The sequence below is a fragment of the Pteropus alecto genome, unplaced genomic scaffold (assembly GCF_000325575.1).
Source record: "Pteropus alecto unplaced genomic scaffold, ASM32557v1 scaffold134, whole genome shotgun sequence".
Taxonomy (NCBI): Eukaryota; Metazoa; Chordata; class Mammalia; order Chiroptera; family Pteropodidae; genus Pteropus; species Pteropus alecto.
The window spans coordinates 6,103,813-6,121,773 of NW_006436283.1; the positions used below are offsets into that span (position 1 = coordinate 6,103,813).

Below are 17,961 nucleotides of genomic sequence, written 5' to 3' on the forward strand. Positions count from 1 at the left end.
GGAAGGGTGGGCCGCTGTTGGAGGAGAACACGGGGTCTTGGTTACCTGTAGCATCCCCAACCCGGTCCCCTCAGGTGCCCCCAGATGCCTCCCAACATGGCCTTGAGGCCCTGAAGCCTGGGCTCCCCCCCACCCTGAGGTGGAGGACCCCCCTTGCTTTAGCACAGGTTCTTCCTGGACCTGAGGGGTCCAGCGTCAGCTCTGGGATATGCTGGTGACAGGAGAAACCAGGAGGGAGGTGGACGGGAAGGAAGGAGGTGGACGGGAGGGAGGGAGGCAGCGTGGAGAGCCCCGGAGGATCAGGGTGGGCAGCAGGCAGGGAGAGGCACAGCTAGATCCCTGGGCCTCAGGTTGACGTTGCAATAATTATGTCAATTAAGACAAATAAGTTCAAAATGTACAGGGAAAGAAAGAAAAAAGGAGCAAAAGTCTCTCAAATATTGGCTGCCTCGGTTTCCATGGCAACCTGTTTCCTCACACTCTCATCAGTGTGTCCTGGCTTGGGGAGGAGGTGGTGGGGGGGCCGTTACCTCCCAAGGAAGCCGGAGATGGATGGTGGGTGTCACCAAGCTAAGGGCAGCGGGGGGTTGGGGGCACACGCCCAGAGCCTTGAGGGAGTCACACAGCCACAGAATGGCTGTGCGGGCCCCTAGGCCAAGCCCTCCTCCTTACCACTGCGACACGGCGGCTCTGAGGGGAAACCCACTTTCCGTGGAGAAGGGGCGTGAGCTAATGTCGCCACCGGAATTCAAACCCAGGCCCCTGAGGCTCCACCCACTGTGGCTTGGACTGCACCAGGCCGCCCAGTTGAGTGGCATTCTAGCACGACAGGAAGCCAAGGCTCAAGAGCCTGTTTGGTTTGGTGACATTTCCCTCATCGGGTTGAGCATCTCAGGATATGAGGGGACATGCCGTGTCGGGACACACTCCGCAAGATCGAGGCTGCCGCTCCGATCGACCCTCCCTCCCCTTGGGTGCCCACTGAGTTTTCTCGGCGTCGTCATCTCCCCGTGGGTCAGAGCGTCACCCCTGGGTACCCGGGCCCTTTGGGAGTGGGGCAGGGAACACGTGTCCACAGAGCCATGAGTCCCCCTGAAGCTGGGGCGGGCAGGACGGCTCTCAGAAGCTCCCGTGTGTCCTCGCTTCCGCTGACATGCTCAGTTGGCACAGCTCAGCGTGTCCACCCACAGCTCCGGGTCCGCGTGTGGCACCCAGCGTGACCCACCATGCAGGTACACACGGTGTTCGCGTTGCCTCGGTTACTTGTCACAGGGCAGCCCGAGGAGTCCACGAAGCCATTACCAGGCTTCCCGTTTCACAGATGCAGAAACTGAGGTCCAGGAAATAAAAGGGGCACAAGCAAGGGATGTGGAGCAAGGGAAACAGACCCTCCGCGGACCCCGCCGAACGGAACGGTCCAGAATACACGGGTGTGCTTCCTCAAGCCGTACCTTCTCTTCTCCCCCGTCACCTCCTCCCACTTTCCCAGAAGCCCTAGGGACAGGCGGCAGGGCGCCCAGACTCCCCAGGGTGCGGAGTGGAACACACACAGGAAGCCCTGGCTTTGGTGAAAGGCTCTCAAGGGAAGCCGTCCTCTGATGAACTGAGGCTCTTTACTCAACCACAAGGAAACTTACCATGCAAATTAGGAAGGATTTGCGCATTCATCACCTGTGATTGACAGGTTCCAATTTGGCCTGAATCCCTGGTAACCGGTGCACAGGGTGTAGGGTGGGCGGGCAGGCGTGGCCGGGTCCTTGGGGAGGCAGGGAGAGGTGGCCCCCTCAGAAGCACATATGTTTTTTACCTGGGATATTCCAATATATGGAGATGAGATGTTTCTCCTTTCTCCCCACACAGCTGGACCAGAGACCTCAGCTTGCCCGGGGGATCTCTTTGTCTCCCCGCTCCCTAGGTCTCCCCGCACCCTGCCCCCTCATGGCTCTCAGCCAGGACACAGAAGCTAATGAGACCTTGACTCGGTTATGCTCTCAGGCAAGCACGTGGTCTAGACAGAGGCCTGGGGAGTCGATTGCCTTGGTGCCTGACTCCCCCTCCCCACGCATCTCCCTCAGAGCCCCGTTCTGGGATTTCTCCATGCGGGAGTGTTCAGGTGGTCTTGCTGAGTTCCTTTGTCCCCTAAGAGGAGTCTCTGCCACTGCCCCCTTTTTTGCTCTCTGACTTTTCAGCCCTGATGTGCTTATGACTGAATTTCCACCAGCCAGGGGAGAGGTCATCTCCCAACAGCTGCCCAAGACCCCGAGGCAGAGGAGGAGGAGGAGGGGGCGTGATTGAAAACGGACTTCAGCTCCACCTGGCAGCCCCTGGGGGCTGGGGGACCCCAGAGAGTCCTGGGCTCGGTGCCAGTGGGGGGCAGGTGGAGGCCCCCGGAGGGCTTGGTGAAGGGAGAGGCCTTTCGCCCTGCAGAACGAGGAATAGTAACCCAGAAAGACAGCCCTCCCCCCCAAAGAGATGGGGCACAGACCCTGGAGGTCAACCCACAGCACAGCTGCTCCTTGACCCTGAACCCTAGACAACATATGCTGTGTGGGAGCCCACCCACAGGAGCAGGCCCAGCCTGGCCCCGGCCTCTGGTCAATTAGCTATTGCTGCCCAGAAAACCACCCCAAACCCTAGTGGCTTAAATGACCAGATCTGTACTTTCTCTGCTGGTCTCTCCTGGGCCACTCACGAAGTCGCACTGGGCTGGGCTGGGACAACTGGGGTGCCACACCTCTCGTCCTGTGCTTTGTCACCCTTTGTGAATGATGGTCTCAGGGCGGGAGTCCGAGAGGGTGAGTGTAGAAGTTGCAAGACTCTTGACATCTAGGCTCCGGAATGTTCCGCCACACCCTATCAGTGGAAGCCAGTGGGAGGCCAGCCCAGACTTAGGGGGGAAGTAGACTGCACATCCTGAGTGTGTCTTGACCTGGCAGCCTCACAAGTCACCTTTTGCAGGTGGCAGCTCACCAGTGGGCCCCCGGGCCTCGTTACCACAGTTCTGGCCTGGGTTCCCCACTAAGTGTCTCTGAAGTCAACCACCAGGGTAACTTTGAAACCTAAAGAGAACAGGCAGAGATTGGAGGTGAGTCAAGCTGACGAAGCCAAGGAATAGGGCCACAGAGAAGCTGGGGTCATCCCAGGGGCTGAGCAGATGTGCAGAAGGGAATAGGGCCACAGAGAAGCTGGGGTCATCTCTGGGGTCATCCCAGGGGCTGAGCAGATGTGCAGAAAGGCCAAGAGGGGAGTGGACTGGGTCCTGGGGCTCAGGGCGGCCACGCTCACAGCTCCTGACACCAGTTGTCATGGGCAGCCGAAGCTCAGGCGCTTCTCCTCGGGCTGGTCTGCTGGGCAAGGGCTTGTCCTAGAGGAGTGGGCGCTGGGCCCGGTGTGGGGGGGTGGTCTGTGAGAGGGGGCTGAGGGCAATGCCCCCTCCTCCCAAGACAGATGACATCAGTAATCCCAGTGGCCGATGACTCTTCGTGAATGTTTGCCAGGCCCTGTCCTAAGCACTTCACAGATACTTCCCCCTCCAATGTGCCTTCAAGTAGGGACTTTAATGTGGTGGTTAAGAGCACGAAATCTGGGGGCAGCCTCCTGGAGCCCTGCCACCTACGGGCTGTATGATCTTGGGGAAGTTACTTCACCTCTCTGTGCATCTTTTTTGTCTGCCAAATTTGGATAAAATTAAGTTTGACTTCACGGAGTAGTTAATGAGGAGTAACTGCATTATCATAGGTAAAGTGTTTAGAACGGTGCCTGGCCTATATATTATTATTATTATCATTAATTATTAGGTGTCTGGCCTCTATATTATGATTATGATTATGATTATGATTATTATTACTACTACTACTACTATTACTGCTGCTACTATTACCGTTATTATTATTACTCCTGTTTTATACGTGAGAAAATGGAGGCACAGAAGAGATTAGGCAACGTGCCCAAGGTCACACGGCAAATCAAATATAGTCAACAGCCCTCCTCTGCCACCAGCCCTCAGCTCAGAGGGATTTAAGCAGAGCAAAGCAGGGTGATTTGACTTGGGGGCCCCTTGACACTGTGCTTTAGTGGGGTGCTTTCGAGCTGTGCAAGCGGTCGGCCTGCCCAGGCTCGCCGAACACCGCCGTGTGTAAGGCAAAGTGTCAGCCACCGAGTGTGTTACAAAAAGTCGGAAGGAGAGAACGGACGGCAGCCGAAGAATTAGGAACCAGCCCAGTGGGACGGCAGCTCTGTGCCGTGTGGGATCCTCGGGCACGGGGACCTGGTCGTGGGGGATGACCCGGATGCAGTTCTGCCAAGTCTGCTAGGCAGTGACGAAAAGCAGGGCGACGTGATGGGCTTCCATAGAGTTAAATCCGTTCGGTATATAAAACCCTCCAACCCTTTTACTCTTTGGGAGTTGAAAAAGTCCTTTAAAAAAATCCAGAGAAATCTGCATGATAGATTTTTTTGTTCTTGTTGTTTCGTATCCTTGTTGGTCAAATTAAAGTAAGCCACTCCGACCTACCCCTAGATATGGGTGTGGACAGAGATATAGCTGTAGATAGAGGTTTGGGGGAGGGGCAGTTTTACTGGTCTGTGACATCGCGAGGCCTGTGCTATACCAGTCGTATGTTTCCCAAGGTGCGAATGGTGTCACATTACATTTGCCCCCAAAGCCCCCAGCTCAGCACTGGACATTAGTCGTCGTTGGTGTGTGTTTTTGACCTTGATGGCAGGGCGGCCAAGGGAGAGATGTAGCCCAGAGTGGGAAGCTAGGGGAGGGCTGGAGGAGCAGGCTCTTTCCTTCCCACCTGGGCACCTGAGCCTTGGACTCAGAGAGGAGAAATACAGCAACACCTGAAGCCTTGCCCCAGGTAGAGAGAAAGAGCGTCAGCTCTGACCTTGAGCCAGGTATGGCCAGGAAGGGCATGAGCGTCCCGCCACACACCTTGCCCTGCCAGGCACTGCGAGATGGCCAGGGAGGCCTCTGCCCAGCTTCCCTTGACCTGACCTGCCTGGGCAAGCTGAGGAAGCCCCAGCAAGACTGGTGCCTCCTCTGGCCTTATCGACACTCAATAATCCCACAAACATCTGGTCTGGGGAAATCAGGAGCCTGGTAGGGGTCAGGGAGCGGGACGGCCAAGCAGGATGCTCGGGCCGGCTGGACAGAGCTTGACAGGGTTCACACCGTCAGGTGACCAAGCTCAGTGCCAGCCGGTGCCCCCTGCCCTGTGTAAATGCTTCCTAGGCACGTCCGCCCCACCCTCCCTAGTACTGATCAGGCATTTTCCTCTGTGGTAATTAAAGGGGCCGCACCACAAAGTCGTTCCGGCTCTAACATGAGCAAGTCCTTGTTCCCTTCTGTTCCCTGCCATTCAGCGATGCCGAGGGCCGGACGTGGACGTCCTCTCTGCTGCCTCAGGGCATCCTGTCGTAGGACGTGAGTGGACTGAAAGTGGCCCTGGGCACGATGGGCTCCTCAGCAGACTATGGCAGCGGCGGCAGCGTTTGCCTCCAAACGCGGGGAGCTGACGATTCCGCAATACCGTGAGATGACGGCCTCGCCGTTCCTGTCGTCGTTCTCACTGAGCCCCGGAGCCCGGCACAGTGCCCGGCATGCGGTAGACCCTCCCGTCTGAGCCGAATGATCGATCGTAACGGTCATCGCATAAGGTCCCATGTCCTGAGGCGTATCAGGCGATGCGAATGTTAAAAATCACCGTGGGGCGCCAAAATGGCGAGATTAAAAAAAGCCACAGGGCTGACGCGGGAAACGGGGTGCGGGGACACCTAATAACGATGATCGCACAGCGTCACACGCAGTCAGGGGTTCCGAAATGCAGAGCTACTACAATACATGTGGCGCTTTGCCCTGGGAAAGGCCTGGAATTTGCTTGTGGGAGTGAGTGGCAGCAGGTGGCCGCGTGTGGAGTTAGGGCGACAGGTGAAAGGGGAGAGGAGAGTTCTGAAATCGGAAGGAAAGTAGTCGGACCGCGCGCATGTGGGCGGGCCAGCTCGCGACACGCTGGGGGGCCGCGGAGCCTTCAGGGGTGCGGGGCGCGGAACGGCACCTCCCTTCAGCCGAGCGCCGGCCGTGATCCGCGTGGACCTAGCGTTCCTCACGGACAGAATCACACGCGAGCAAGTGCAAACCTCAAGTCTCGCCTGGACTGGTCCCTAACACGTCAGTCGTGTTGGCGCAAACGCACGTTTTCGAAACAAGCGCTAGAGCCGAACCGCCCTGACTTTCACTTTCGCGAGCGTCTGAGGCCTCGGGAGGTCCGGCCCTTTCTAAGGTCACATACTGAGTAAGCGAGCAGCTGGGACTGGAGCAGAAATCTGAGGCCAAAGCGGGGTTCCGAGGGGCTGTCGCTCTTTGGGCTACGGTCAGGCTCTCCGGTCCTGGCACCGTTTTGCTTGGTCAGCTCTGCCGTCTCTCCCACGGTTCACGGCCAAGACCAAACTGGCCTCTCGCTTCCGGGCCTTGGCCAACTCCGGTTCACTCTCCACCCTGTAATCAGAGCCGTCTTTGTAAAAACGTAAATCTGCCTATTTTACACCAAGGGCTGGCGAGCGTGTTCAGTAAAGGGCCTGAGAGGGACCGTGTCAGACACTGAGAGCTCTACGGTCTGTTGCAACTTTTCAGCTCTGTGGTCATAGAGACAGAGCAGCCAAGGTCAATGCGTCAGTGAGTGAGCCAGCCGGCTGCGTTCCAATAAGACTTTATTTATGGATGCTGAAATTTGAGTTTCGTATAATTTTCTCTTGTCATGAAACATTACTCTTTTGATTTTGTTCAATGCTTTAAAAACATGAAAACTATTCTTAGTCTATATCTCGCCATACAACAGAGGCTGGGGTGTAGCTTTGGCCCCTGGGCTGTCGTTGGCCAACCTGGCTTACGCCTCTGCCCAAAGCCCACACACAGGCCCTGCGGGGACTGGCGCCGACCACCAAGGCAGCCTCGCCCCTGGCCAGTGGCACACGCCATGACCCCCAGTCTTAAGAACATTTCTCTCGCTGAGATGCGCTCGTCCCGCCTGGCACCGTGGTTCACCTTGGACTTCCCCTTGCTTCCTACCCTGGACAGCACCTCCTCCCGGAAAGCCTCTTCCGCCTTGGCTCCCCCACCTCCATCAGCCCTCCCCCAGGACCCCTGCACCTCCCCCTCCACGCACATTCTCCCCAGTCCCATCAGCTCCTGGTCTGTCACTCCGAGGCCTGGACGGACCTCCCAGATGCCCCACTGGCCTGCTTCCTTCGAACAAGCGGGGCCTCTGACATTGCGGGACCCCAGGCTGCGGTGGACAGAAAAGGCTGCTAGCCGCCTTCCCACCACCCCGGCAGGGCTCATTAGGAGGCGGTCCTCTGGCCATTGGGGCCGAGAGGCCATTAAAGGCAGCCTCTCACCTGGACACCTGGCGGACCGCGGAGGGCCTGGAGGAAGCAGGTCGATGAGGCTGCTCCTCACGCCCACGTGACTAGGCCACAAAGAGCGAGCAAGCTAGCTCCTCGAGGCCAGAGTCCCACGTAGGCTCTTTGTGGACTTGTTTTAATTTGCTTTCCTTCTGATCCACCTCAGCATGAAAAAGATCCCGAGGCATTTCAGGAAGGTGCCAAGAGGTAGGACAAAGGAACCTGCTTTCCTCGCCCAGAGGTGGAGGCAGCAGGGAGCCATCGGGGAAAGTTCCAGAACATGGTCGTAAGCAAAATGAGAGGCGCTTTTCCCCGCTTCGGTTCCTTCTTTTTCTTTTTCTCCTTTTTTGATAACCGCGTGCCCCCCGCCCCCGCCCCCTGATCTCAGGATTTCTTCTCTCAGTCACCTGTTTAAAAACTCAAACCAAAACCTTTTCAAGCCCGCCCGCCGATCTCAGGATTTCTTCTCTCTCAGACACCTGTTTAAAAACTCAAACCAAAACCTTTTCAAGTTTTAACTCTTTGCACCCTGCCTGGACAGATGTCCCCTTCTCTGTCTCTTCATTCCTCTGCTCCTAGCAGTACAATGGGACGTCCCGTGTCACTTTTCTCTTTGCCGAAGGACGCCCTGAGCCATTACTCTCCCCCCGGAGCGGGGATCCTGGGGTCATAGCAGCGTCCGGGCAGCGCCCCAGAGACATCGCTAAGCAGACCCAAGGGCCCCAGGACAGGTCAGACCGCAGCTTAGGAGCGAGGACACATTTGGGGTCAATGGGCCTGAAATCGGACCTCGCTTTGCTGCCCTCCAGCTGGGTGACCCTCAGTCAGCTTGCTCAACCTTTCTGAGCCCAAGTCCCTTGGCTATAAAATGGGTCCCTTCCCCCTGCCTCAGAAAATGTGGGGATGGACCAGATGATGTACGTCCAGTGTTTGTTCAGAACCCAAGGCTGATATTACCAGATCAGACAGAGGGGCCCGGCAGCGACGTCCACCCACACACGCTCGATGGCCGTCTCAGGCGCCTCGGCTTCCTCCCCACCCGTCTCCCCGCCCCGAGTCTGTGGGGACTTCCCTCTGACGGGCAGCCTTAGCGAAGCCCTTTCCTTGTCCACTGAGAGCACTTAATTGGCCCAGAAGGTCACAAGGGGGACAGACGCCCTCCCCTGGCCGACAAGCCAGGGCTGTCATGACGTGCGTGGCCCCCAGCTCAGTCACACCGCTGTCCCTCGCATTGATCCCAGGCCCCAGGATCAGTTGGAGCATCGCGAGTCCTCCCGGCAGAGCAGGGAGGTCAGAGCCACACGCCGGTGTCAGGGGCAGTGGGGCGTGGGGACCCTGCAGCATGTCTTCCACCCCCGAAGGTCGTCCAGCCCACGGCTGTGTCTTGCCCGAGCAGCTGCCTTCAGGATATTCTGCGTCTGGCCCAGCTCAGCCCTTGGCTTCTTGCTTCCGAAGGGTCTGCAGACACCGGGGCGGCATCCACCCTCATCCCCTGCCCTACTCACCCCTCCCACATTGTCTTCCTGTCCCTGGCCGCATCCCTAACCTGGAGGACACCTGGCACTATAAGGTTCCTACAGCTGCTGTAACAAAGAACCACACACATGGTGACTTAAAACAAGGCAGGTGTTCCTCTCCTACTTCCAGAGGTCACAAGCCTGAAAGTCAAGGTGTCTGCATGGCAGGGATCCTCCTAGAGGCTCCAGAAGAGAAACCTTTCCTTGCCTCTTCCAGCTTTTGGAGGGGTCCCGAATTCCCCGGCTCGCGGCCCCATGGCACCCGTTCTCTGCGTCTCCCTTCGCATCTCCTCTCACCCTGACTCTCGCCGCCCTCTGAGAAGGATGCCTGGAGTGACACCGGGCCCATCCCTCGGAGAAGGATGCCTGGTGTGACACCGGGCCCACCCCCAGAAGTCCGGGCTAGTCTCCCTCACGGTCCTTCATTGCATCACAGCTGCAAAGCCCTGGATACCATCTGCATGAGTTGGCTGGAGCTGCCGTCACAAACAGCAGACGTTTATCCTCTCACGGTTTTGGAGGCCAGATGTTTAAAATCGAGGTGTGGGCAGGGCCGCACTCCCTCCGAAGGCTCTGGGGTAATGCGTTCTATGCCTTTCTTCTAGCGTCCGGGGTTGTTGGCAATTCTTGGCGTTTTTTGGCTGGTGGCAGCATCACTTTAACCTCTGCGTCTGACATCACACAGCCTGGGTGGCTATATCTGTGTCCCCTTATAAGGACACCATTAGAATTGTGTCCTATTGGATTAATAACCTCGTCTTAACTCCATTACACCTGCTAAGACCCTATACTCAAATAAGGTCACATTCGCAGGTCCTGGGGGGGCCAGTGCACAAGACATGGCCACAGGGAGATACATACATAGGACATTAAATGAATTCGTGACAAATGCACCAAGTCTGGCAGGAGAGATCCGGCATTTGCGAAGGCTCCTTGGAGGGGACATCCTGGCGGGCAGCAGAGGTGGACCCTGCAGGCTGAGAGGCAGCACGTGGAGGAGTGAGGGGCGGCTTGTGTGCACCAGAAACTGCCCGACGTTGCTAGAGCTGGAGAGTGAGGCTGACGGGGAGCTTTCCACTTCCTGGGGGCCGGGGTCCCCAGGTTCCCATGACCCCCCAGGAGTAGCCTGTTCTCTGCGTGCCGCAAGTGCCACAGACACCTGCGGGTGTGAGCAAGTCCTGGCTGCTCACCTGCACCGTGAGCAGGTGGACTGCCCGCCCCGCACCACGTGCCTGTGGGGGGATGAGTGCAGGCATGACGGGACAAGCACAGAGACCTGACATCTGCGACCCGGCGTCACTTTACTCCCTGTTTCCCTTAGTCAGCCAGGGGTCCTCCCCCTGCTCACTGAGGTAACATCGTCCACCCTGCGGTCCTCCAGGTGGGGGCCCCCAGTGTGCCCAAGTCCCCCCACCTCCCAAGGCCATCGAGTTCTTTATTATCCAAATGCCCACACTCTGCGAGGGGACAAGTCCATGACCCTCTCATGCCTTCCGCGGACTCTGCAGGACGGTGCTCACCTCTCCTGAGTCTCCCTGCCTCCTTTCCTGCTCCAGCTCTAGCTCCGGGGTCATCCTCAGTCCTCCCTCAACCTTCCCTGAGGCTGCCTCCTCCCTTCAGAGGGCCACTCATCCCCAGCCAGGAGCACAGGGTCTCCCCTCCCTTCCCCAGAGCGCCATCAGCAAAGCCAGTTGTGCACATAACAGGCTTACGAAGACGTGGGAGGGGAATTACAGCGCAGGACGGAAGCCACCGAAAATAGAACAGAAATCGGTCTTCCCTTCCCAAACGGCCCTGCCTATCCTCACCACGGGGCCAGCATCGCCCGGCTGCATCTACTTCCTGTGCCAAAGCATGCTTGCTCTTGCTCGCCCTTCCTCCCTCCCTCCGTCCCTCCCTCTGTTCCTCCCTCCACTCCCCTCTCCTCCCCTTCTTCCCTCTCCCCTTCTCTCTCTCTCTCTCTCTGCCCCCTGCTCCCTATCTGCCCCTGAGTTCAGCATTCCTAGCTCTGCTGCCAGAGAGAAAAGTCACCGTGCCAGTGACTGTGTCACACAGCATTTCAGCTCCATCTCTGACCCTTCTCATGCCTGACCCCCTTTCAGAACCAAAGTCCCAGTAAAGGGTTTTTCTGGCCAATCAAGCTCCTTCCTCCTGGTCCCCACCGTCACTAGACTGGCCAGCACTCAGCAATGGCTTCTCTGCCATGTGCCCCAGACCAGATCCTTAGGCCCTACTCAGAAGCAAATCTGTCCCCTCTGTCATCAACAGTCCCTCTATGTGTAAGGGGGAGGGCGTGGTCCGTCAAAACTGCCCCCGGGAGTGAGAGACCCCAAACTATTGGGCATGTGTCCAGCTGAGGTGTGTCTTCTCTATGTACTGGGCTGTCCCAACATACCAGGTACTTATTAGCTGTGTGACCTGGGTAAGTGACTTAATTATGTCTTCTCATCTGCAAACTGAGGTTCCTATTAGCTCAAGCCTCTTACAAGATTAACTGAGTTGATGTGTATTAAAGCCCTTAGGACATTCCATAGACTAATGATAATTACGTTAATTATATAGTGGCACTTTATTATGATTATTTATGACCTGGTGCATGTCCTTTCCCCTTTACATCGCCCTGGACGGAGTTTTACCTCTTTCCTGAAGAACCTTGCAGAAGCACAACCTGCCACCACCCCAGTGGCCAGTTCTTGGAACACCGGCTGCGTCCCCACGGCAGGAGAGGACACGGTGTGTGTCCCTGTGGTTTCTGAGGGCACATGGCCACCTGGGCACACACTCGCCTGGACCAGCTGCCTCTCCTGTTGCCCAAAAGGCCACGGGAAGAGGGAAGGAAGCCTGGGTCCCCAGAGCCAGCTGCCCGCCACTGTTCCCGCAGCCTGTGTCGTCCTCGGCCCCCTACAGTGACACCTGCAGGCGGTGCACAGAGGGCTCCCACTGGCCCCCCGTGGATGCGGAGGCCCAGCTGCCTTCCCTCCCTGAGTGGAGGTCCCTTGGGAAGAGGCATGGCAGCCACGGAGCCCGGGGAAGGGACAGTCAGAGAGTCTCCCCCCAAACTGCAAGGCTACTCTGTCCCTCCCCTTTCGGCCTCCCTCCCCCGCATAGGGCTTCGGAAGGAAGATGCGCTAGGACCAAGGGGTCAGTGATTAGAAACCCCTGTCCCTGAGAAGCACCGAGCACCTAGAAAGCGTGGTTTGGGAGGGAGAATATGTGTGTGTCTGTGACTGGACACCTGTCCGTGTGCACGAATGGGGCAGCCTAGAGCGCCTGCCCAACTGTGGCCTCGGTGTGAGAGAGGGCGTGCCTGGAACTCGGCAGGGTAGTCTGGGTGGCCCTGGGCAACCTCAGGATGGGCGTGGCCGTGGACACGTGTTCACCCTGCGAGGGTTGCCCATGTGCGTGGGTGTGTTTGCATAAGTGTGCATGCATGTGGGGCTGTGTGCACACATGTTTATGCAGGTGCAGGTCGCGTGAGTGTGCGGGTGTATATGCATGTACGCGCATGTGTGCGGATGTGTGTGTGTGTCCATGAGTGGGTGTGCCCCGGTGTGCGTGTGCACACACACCCCCTTCCTCCGTGTGAGCATTTGCATGCACCTCCGGGCACCTGATTTGTTAACGAGAACAATACAAGGAGAGCGTGCCTATTATTTCTGGTGTCCGCATCAGCTCTTGACAGCTTCGTGGAATTGAAATATCTTATTTAATGCGACTAAGAATCATTTTAAATATCAACTGTGACACTCAAGGACTTGAAGCAAAAAAGGGCATCGTGAGTTCCCCGTGCTGGGGAAGATGCCATGTTTGTGAGGCAGAGTTATTTTCTCCCCTGCCCGTCTTGAGTCTCTAAAAATCCAATTATCTGTCCTGGCTCTTCCCCGCATTGGCGTCGTGTGCCCCCCACCCCGAGCCCATCTCTCCATCTCGGAGCTGAGTAAACCGAGCCAACAGGGTCCTGCAGTCAAATCAGGACACCCCGTCATCCATGCAGCAGAGAACGGATCCTTGGTGTGTCTTCCCGTCTTTCCTCCCCAGCCCCGAGCCCAGCCTCCAAGGCGCTCTCTCCACAGCTGTCAGAAAGCCTGGGGAAGCTCTAAGTGCAGTTATGGAAGGATTTCCAAGATATCTTGTCACATACACAAAGCAAGGAGCAGAGAGGAGGCCCCGTCTCCTGCTTGAAAGGGGGAGGGATTATGAATTTGCATAAAGAAATTCTGAGAAGAGGCTCCAGAAACTAATAGCAGTGGTTTCCTCCGGGTGTGTTGGGAGCTGGGAACGACCTGGCAGCCAGGAGAGACGTCGACTGTGTACCTTGTCTTTTATTCTTTGAACTTTGAATCCTGTGAATATATTTCTTACATGAAATCAACAAATTAGGGATCCTAGAGGTGGGCGAGTCCAGGTGTTCACCAGCCCTGGGGCCACGCCCCTGTGACTGCTTCTCATTGGATGGAAAATGCGGCTGCAGGTCCACGAGGAAGGGGTGCCTCTCACCCACCGTCGCTGCTCCTCGTCCCCAGAGGAGCAGGACTCAGGCCAGTCCACTCCGATGACACGAACAAAGGTGACTAGGAGGTTGGGAGGTGAGGCTGGCGAACAGTGGTTCGTTGGGGTCAAGAGGCTGAGAGGGGCAGCCTCCGAAGGGGAGCCATCATTCTCTTGCCGTCACCAGTGTCCCCGAGGAGGCAGGACAAGAGGATGCGGTCTCTGCCGACAGCCGAGGGACTGAGGCGAGGCCCCTCTATCAATAAGAAGTATCAGGTAACCAACGGGGCATAGCAGATGCTTTGTTGGTGGCTGGGGACAGTTGGGGTCCATAGTCCACAGAGAAATCCAAAGAATTTGCCAGGCAAGGGAACCTGTGCTCCCCTAATGCTCGCCCCAGAGCTGGTAATGAACCCCGACTCGGGTGGAGGGGTCCTGCCACACCCTCCTCATCCGCCTTCCTGAACCTCCCCATCTCACCCCAATGCCTTTCACCACCCCCACCAGCGACTCATGCGTTTAGTCCCTCATTTCACAAGCGTGTGTGCATCACCTGCCATGTGCCAGGCACTTACATCCAGAGCCTCTTATAACGCTCACATCGAAGACAGCCATCATCGTCCCCATTTTACAGATGGGTAAACTGAGGCTTGCCAGTTTCCAGGCCACAGCCCTAAGAAAGAACGGCGGAAGTCAAGCCTCAGTCTCCCTGAGTCAGAAGCCCTGGGGCCTTCTCCAACGTCACGCTCCCATGCGGGCGGATCAGGGATGAGCCCAGGTGCACGGGGCATTGCATCCATCCGTCTGCCCCCACAGGAGACCTGTTCAGGGCCGGGCTCATCCAGCCGTCTGCCAGGCTGGCAGCCACAGGCGGGCGGGGTAGACAGAGCTGCAGGCTGAGTGTGCCCGAGAGCACCGAAGGAAGCACTGCTGGGTAATGCTTCCCGTTGCCGTCACTGTCAGGGATGCGTGCAGCAAACTGAGATGCTGGCCACCTGCCTCTTCCACCGGCCTGGGAGGCAGGGAGGCGAGAGCTGCAGTTTGAGTGGAGCGAAGCGGGTTTCCCTGGCTGGAAAGACAGTGGCGGAACTGTTACTTTAAAGAATGTTGCCTGCCAGCCAGAAATAGGTCTCCCAGGCAAAGCGCACCAGAGACAGCCGGAGGAGAGGGAGGCGGGAGGAGCTAGAGGGGGCTGCACCCCACCCGGCAAGCAGGGAGCACCTGCCTTCAACTACGAGGGACGAGGGACGAGGGCCAGGGCCAAGAGGGGGCCCCGAGTTAGCCCACCTCGGGGGGCAGGGGGGCAGGAGTGGCAGGCCTGCGGCCAGCTGGCCTTCCTCAGAGCCCCACGTGGGGCGTGGGGGTTCCTGGCTGAGGCACATGGCCGTAGAAGCTTCTGCAGAAACCTGCTTTTATTCAAGTTTAAAATTCACCACGCGTCACTGACATCAGCAAACAAATCGCGACCCAGTGAGTCCCTGGTGTCCTTTTTATAATGTACACTTAAATTATACACTCGAAGCACATTTTTTAACTTTATTTTTAAAATAAAGGCGATATATGCGTCCGATAAAGAAAATTCCGATGGCATAGAAAGACATAAAATCAAAAAGTAGAAGTTTCCCTCCCTCCCCACCCCTGACACTTCTCCTAAAAGGGAGATGACATTAGGGAAGATCCATCTCACAAAAGCTGCATGTACTTGCTAGAGAGTGTATGTTTGATTATGTGTGTGCAAGCGTGTATATGTATACACACACGTACACATATATATACTATTTCAACTTACCCACGTGGTATCCTACTATTTACACTATTCTTTGACTTTTTTTTTTTTGTCCACAAACTCAAATTATTTTTATTGGGTCAATTCGCATGATCCTAAACATTAAACTAGGGTTTGGCAGCCTGTATCAATACACAATAACTTACCGAGGGTGACTGAGAACACGTGATCACGCTCGCTGCGGCCCCTCTAGTTGTTAACATTGTTTCGCTTCTTCCTGCCTTGTGTTTTTATTTCCGTAAACGTCTCCTTTCTCTAGCTTCCTTTCCGTGTTTCGTGCGTCTTGGAGACCATTCCATCTCATTCCGTAGAGGTGTTCCCGCTCATTCTGTGGCTGCAGCCTCGCTGAATGATCCCGTCCTGTTTTTATGGTCATCTAGGTTGCTTCCGGTTTTGCTTGTTTATCTCTGCCATTACCAGCAATGCTACAGTTAACATCCTTGTACCTATATTTTGCCACATTTTTGCAAGCGTATCTAAAAAAGCTACCTCCCAGGAGTGCAACCTCTGGGTCAAAAGGCAGAAATACTCTTATTTTGACGGATTTTGCCCCAAAGGCTAGACCAATTTCCATTTCCACCCGCTGATCTCGGTGTACGCCTCTCCTCCCCCTCGCTTTTGTTAACACTGGGTGTGATGTCCTTGAAAATCTTTGGCAATCTGATAGATCGACGGGGTTTTGATTGGGCTTTGTTTCGTTGTGACAGGGGTGAGCATCTTTTTGTGAGTTCGTTGGCCATATCTGTTCGTTTTCCTCTTACTGGAGCTTTTTAATATCTGGTTCTGTTTCCAAAACATGGCTTTTCTAGCCAATCTCTGTCTCTCCATCTTCCCTCTCAGGTCACCCCATCCCTCTCAAGACCTAGTTTCCCCAAAGCTGTCTCCCCTCCCCACAGGAGAGAAGGGGCAGTGGTCAGAGAGAGCCCGTGATGGGCTTGAGGGTGGGAGAGAGGAGAATGGGAAATTTGCCAGGGCTGAAGCAACCACTATCTTCCCATCATACTGTGCATGGTAACGAAGGACAGATAAGAGCTGCAGCTGGTGTCAGAGATAAGAGGCTTGGATAGCCAGAACGTTCTGGATAATGCTGCAGAGCCAGAGACAGCTTGCCACATGCCCAACGGTGAGTTGGGGCTTGTGCAGTCCCAGGATGGAAGGTGGGCTCTTTGGGCTATGATGTCAGGGTTGAGCTGGTTAGCATCTGTGCTTGGAGCCGGAGAGGCTCCGTGGGACCTTGGCCCTGCCTCCGATTACCTGTGAGAGCACAGGTCAGTGATGAGATATTTCTGAACCTCTATTTACTCACCTCTAAAACGGAAGTATTAATAAAAGCATCATCTCTATAAGATTAGCATAGAGAGTAAATGAAAGGCTCTCAAATAGAGACGATCGTCTGCACCTGTCCACATAAAATGAGAAAGGTGAAGCTAGTGTAGTGGGCTTTGCATAAAATTTGTTTAAAATTTGTTAAAAAGCCTTTTATGCTGAGATGACGTTTCTTTTTTGTGATCTCAAAAAGGTCTTTTATAAATAAAATGCTGACCATTTCTATTTATTTTTCTCTCCCAGCTTGGCACTTTTTAATATTATCTTTTTTTTTTTTTTTAATGTTTTGTTGCTTGGTTGTTTGCTTTTTGGTTGGCTGTTTTTAATGATCTTACTTGGCAAAGTAAAAAATTGACAATCTTACGTCGACCCCATTTTTTTAAGTGTTACCGGTCCATGATGACCAACCATTTGAGAACTGCTATGCAAAATGAAGAAATGTGTGAAAAGCACTTAATACAGAGTCGTCATAGTGATGATGATGATGATGATGATGATGATGGTGATGATGATGGTGATGGTGATAATGGTGACGATGATGATGATAGTGATTATGATGATGATGGCGATGATGGTGGTGGTGGTGATGATGATGATGGTGATGGTGATGATGGGGATGATGGTGATGGTGATGATGATGATGAAGATGGTGATGATGATGGTGATGGTGATAATGGTGATGATGATGATGATAGTGATTATGATGATGATGGCGATGATGGTGATGGTGGTGATGATGATGATGGTGATGGTGATGATGGTGATGATGGTGATGGTGATGATGATGATGATGATGGTGATGATGATGGTGATGGTGATAATGGTGATGATGATGATGATAGTGATTATGATGATGATGGCAATGATGGTGGTGGTGGTGATGATGATGATGGGCCCCGGCCAGAACTGTGTAAAAGAAAACTTGGCAGCTCCTGGGAATAAGGTTGCTCTGCCCCAGGCTGGCATAGCCCCTGTCAGGAGGCAGTGAGCTTGTCCACTGAGTCAGCTGGGCAAACCCTCAGACACCTAAGGACTGGGGAGATAGCCTAGACATAAAATCCCCTTGATTCACTGAGGTGCGTGCTGGGCTGCTCATTCCCCAGGGATAGAAAAGTTGGTCCCAGAGGGGATGCCAGGGGACCTAGCCCCTCCAAACCAGAGAGCACTGCCAGCCCACGTCTCTGCCAGAAGGCTCGTCTCCCTGAACTGGACCGGCCTGCTCCATGCCTCCCAGCCTGACGAGCGCTCCACACTCCTGCCGTCTAGCTGCCTTCCCCCCAACACCAGACTCCGCTGCTCTCTGGGCCAGTCACGTGCCCCCAGAGAGGGCTTCCAGGGGCCTCCTCACGCGTGCATCCTGGCCCCCAGGTCTCCACGTACAGAATGCCAACCTGTCCTGCTCAGTGGAGCTGTCTGTGACGTCAAGGGCGGAACGATGCA

At 55.5% G+C, this 17,961-nt stretch overlaps 1 protein-coding gene across 1 annotated transcript in view; it reads left to right on the plus strand.

Moving 5' to 3' along the window:
* SDK2 (sidekick cell adhesion molecule 2) overlaps positions 1-17,961 on the plus strand; it is a 127,886-nt gene that overhangs the window by 11,971 nt on the left and 97,954 nt on the right. The gene's annotated exons all lie outside the window — the stretch shown is intronic.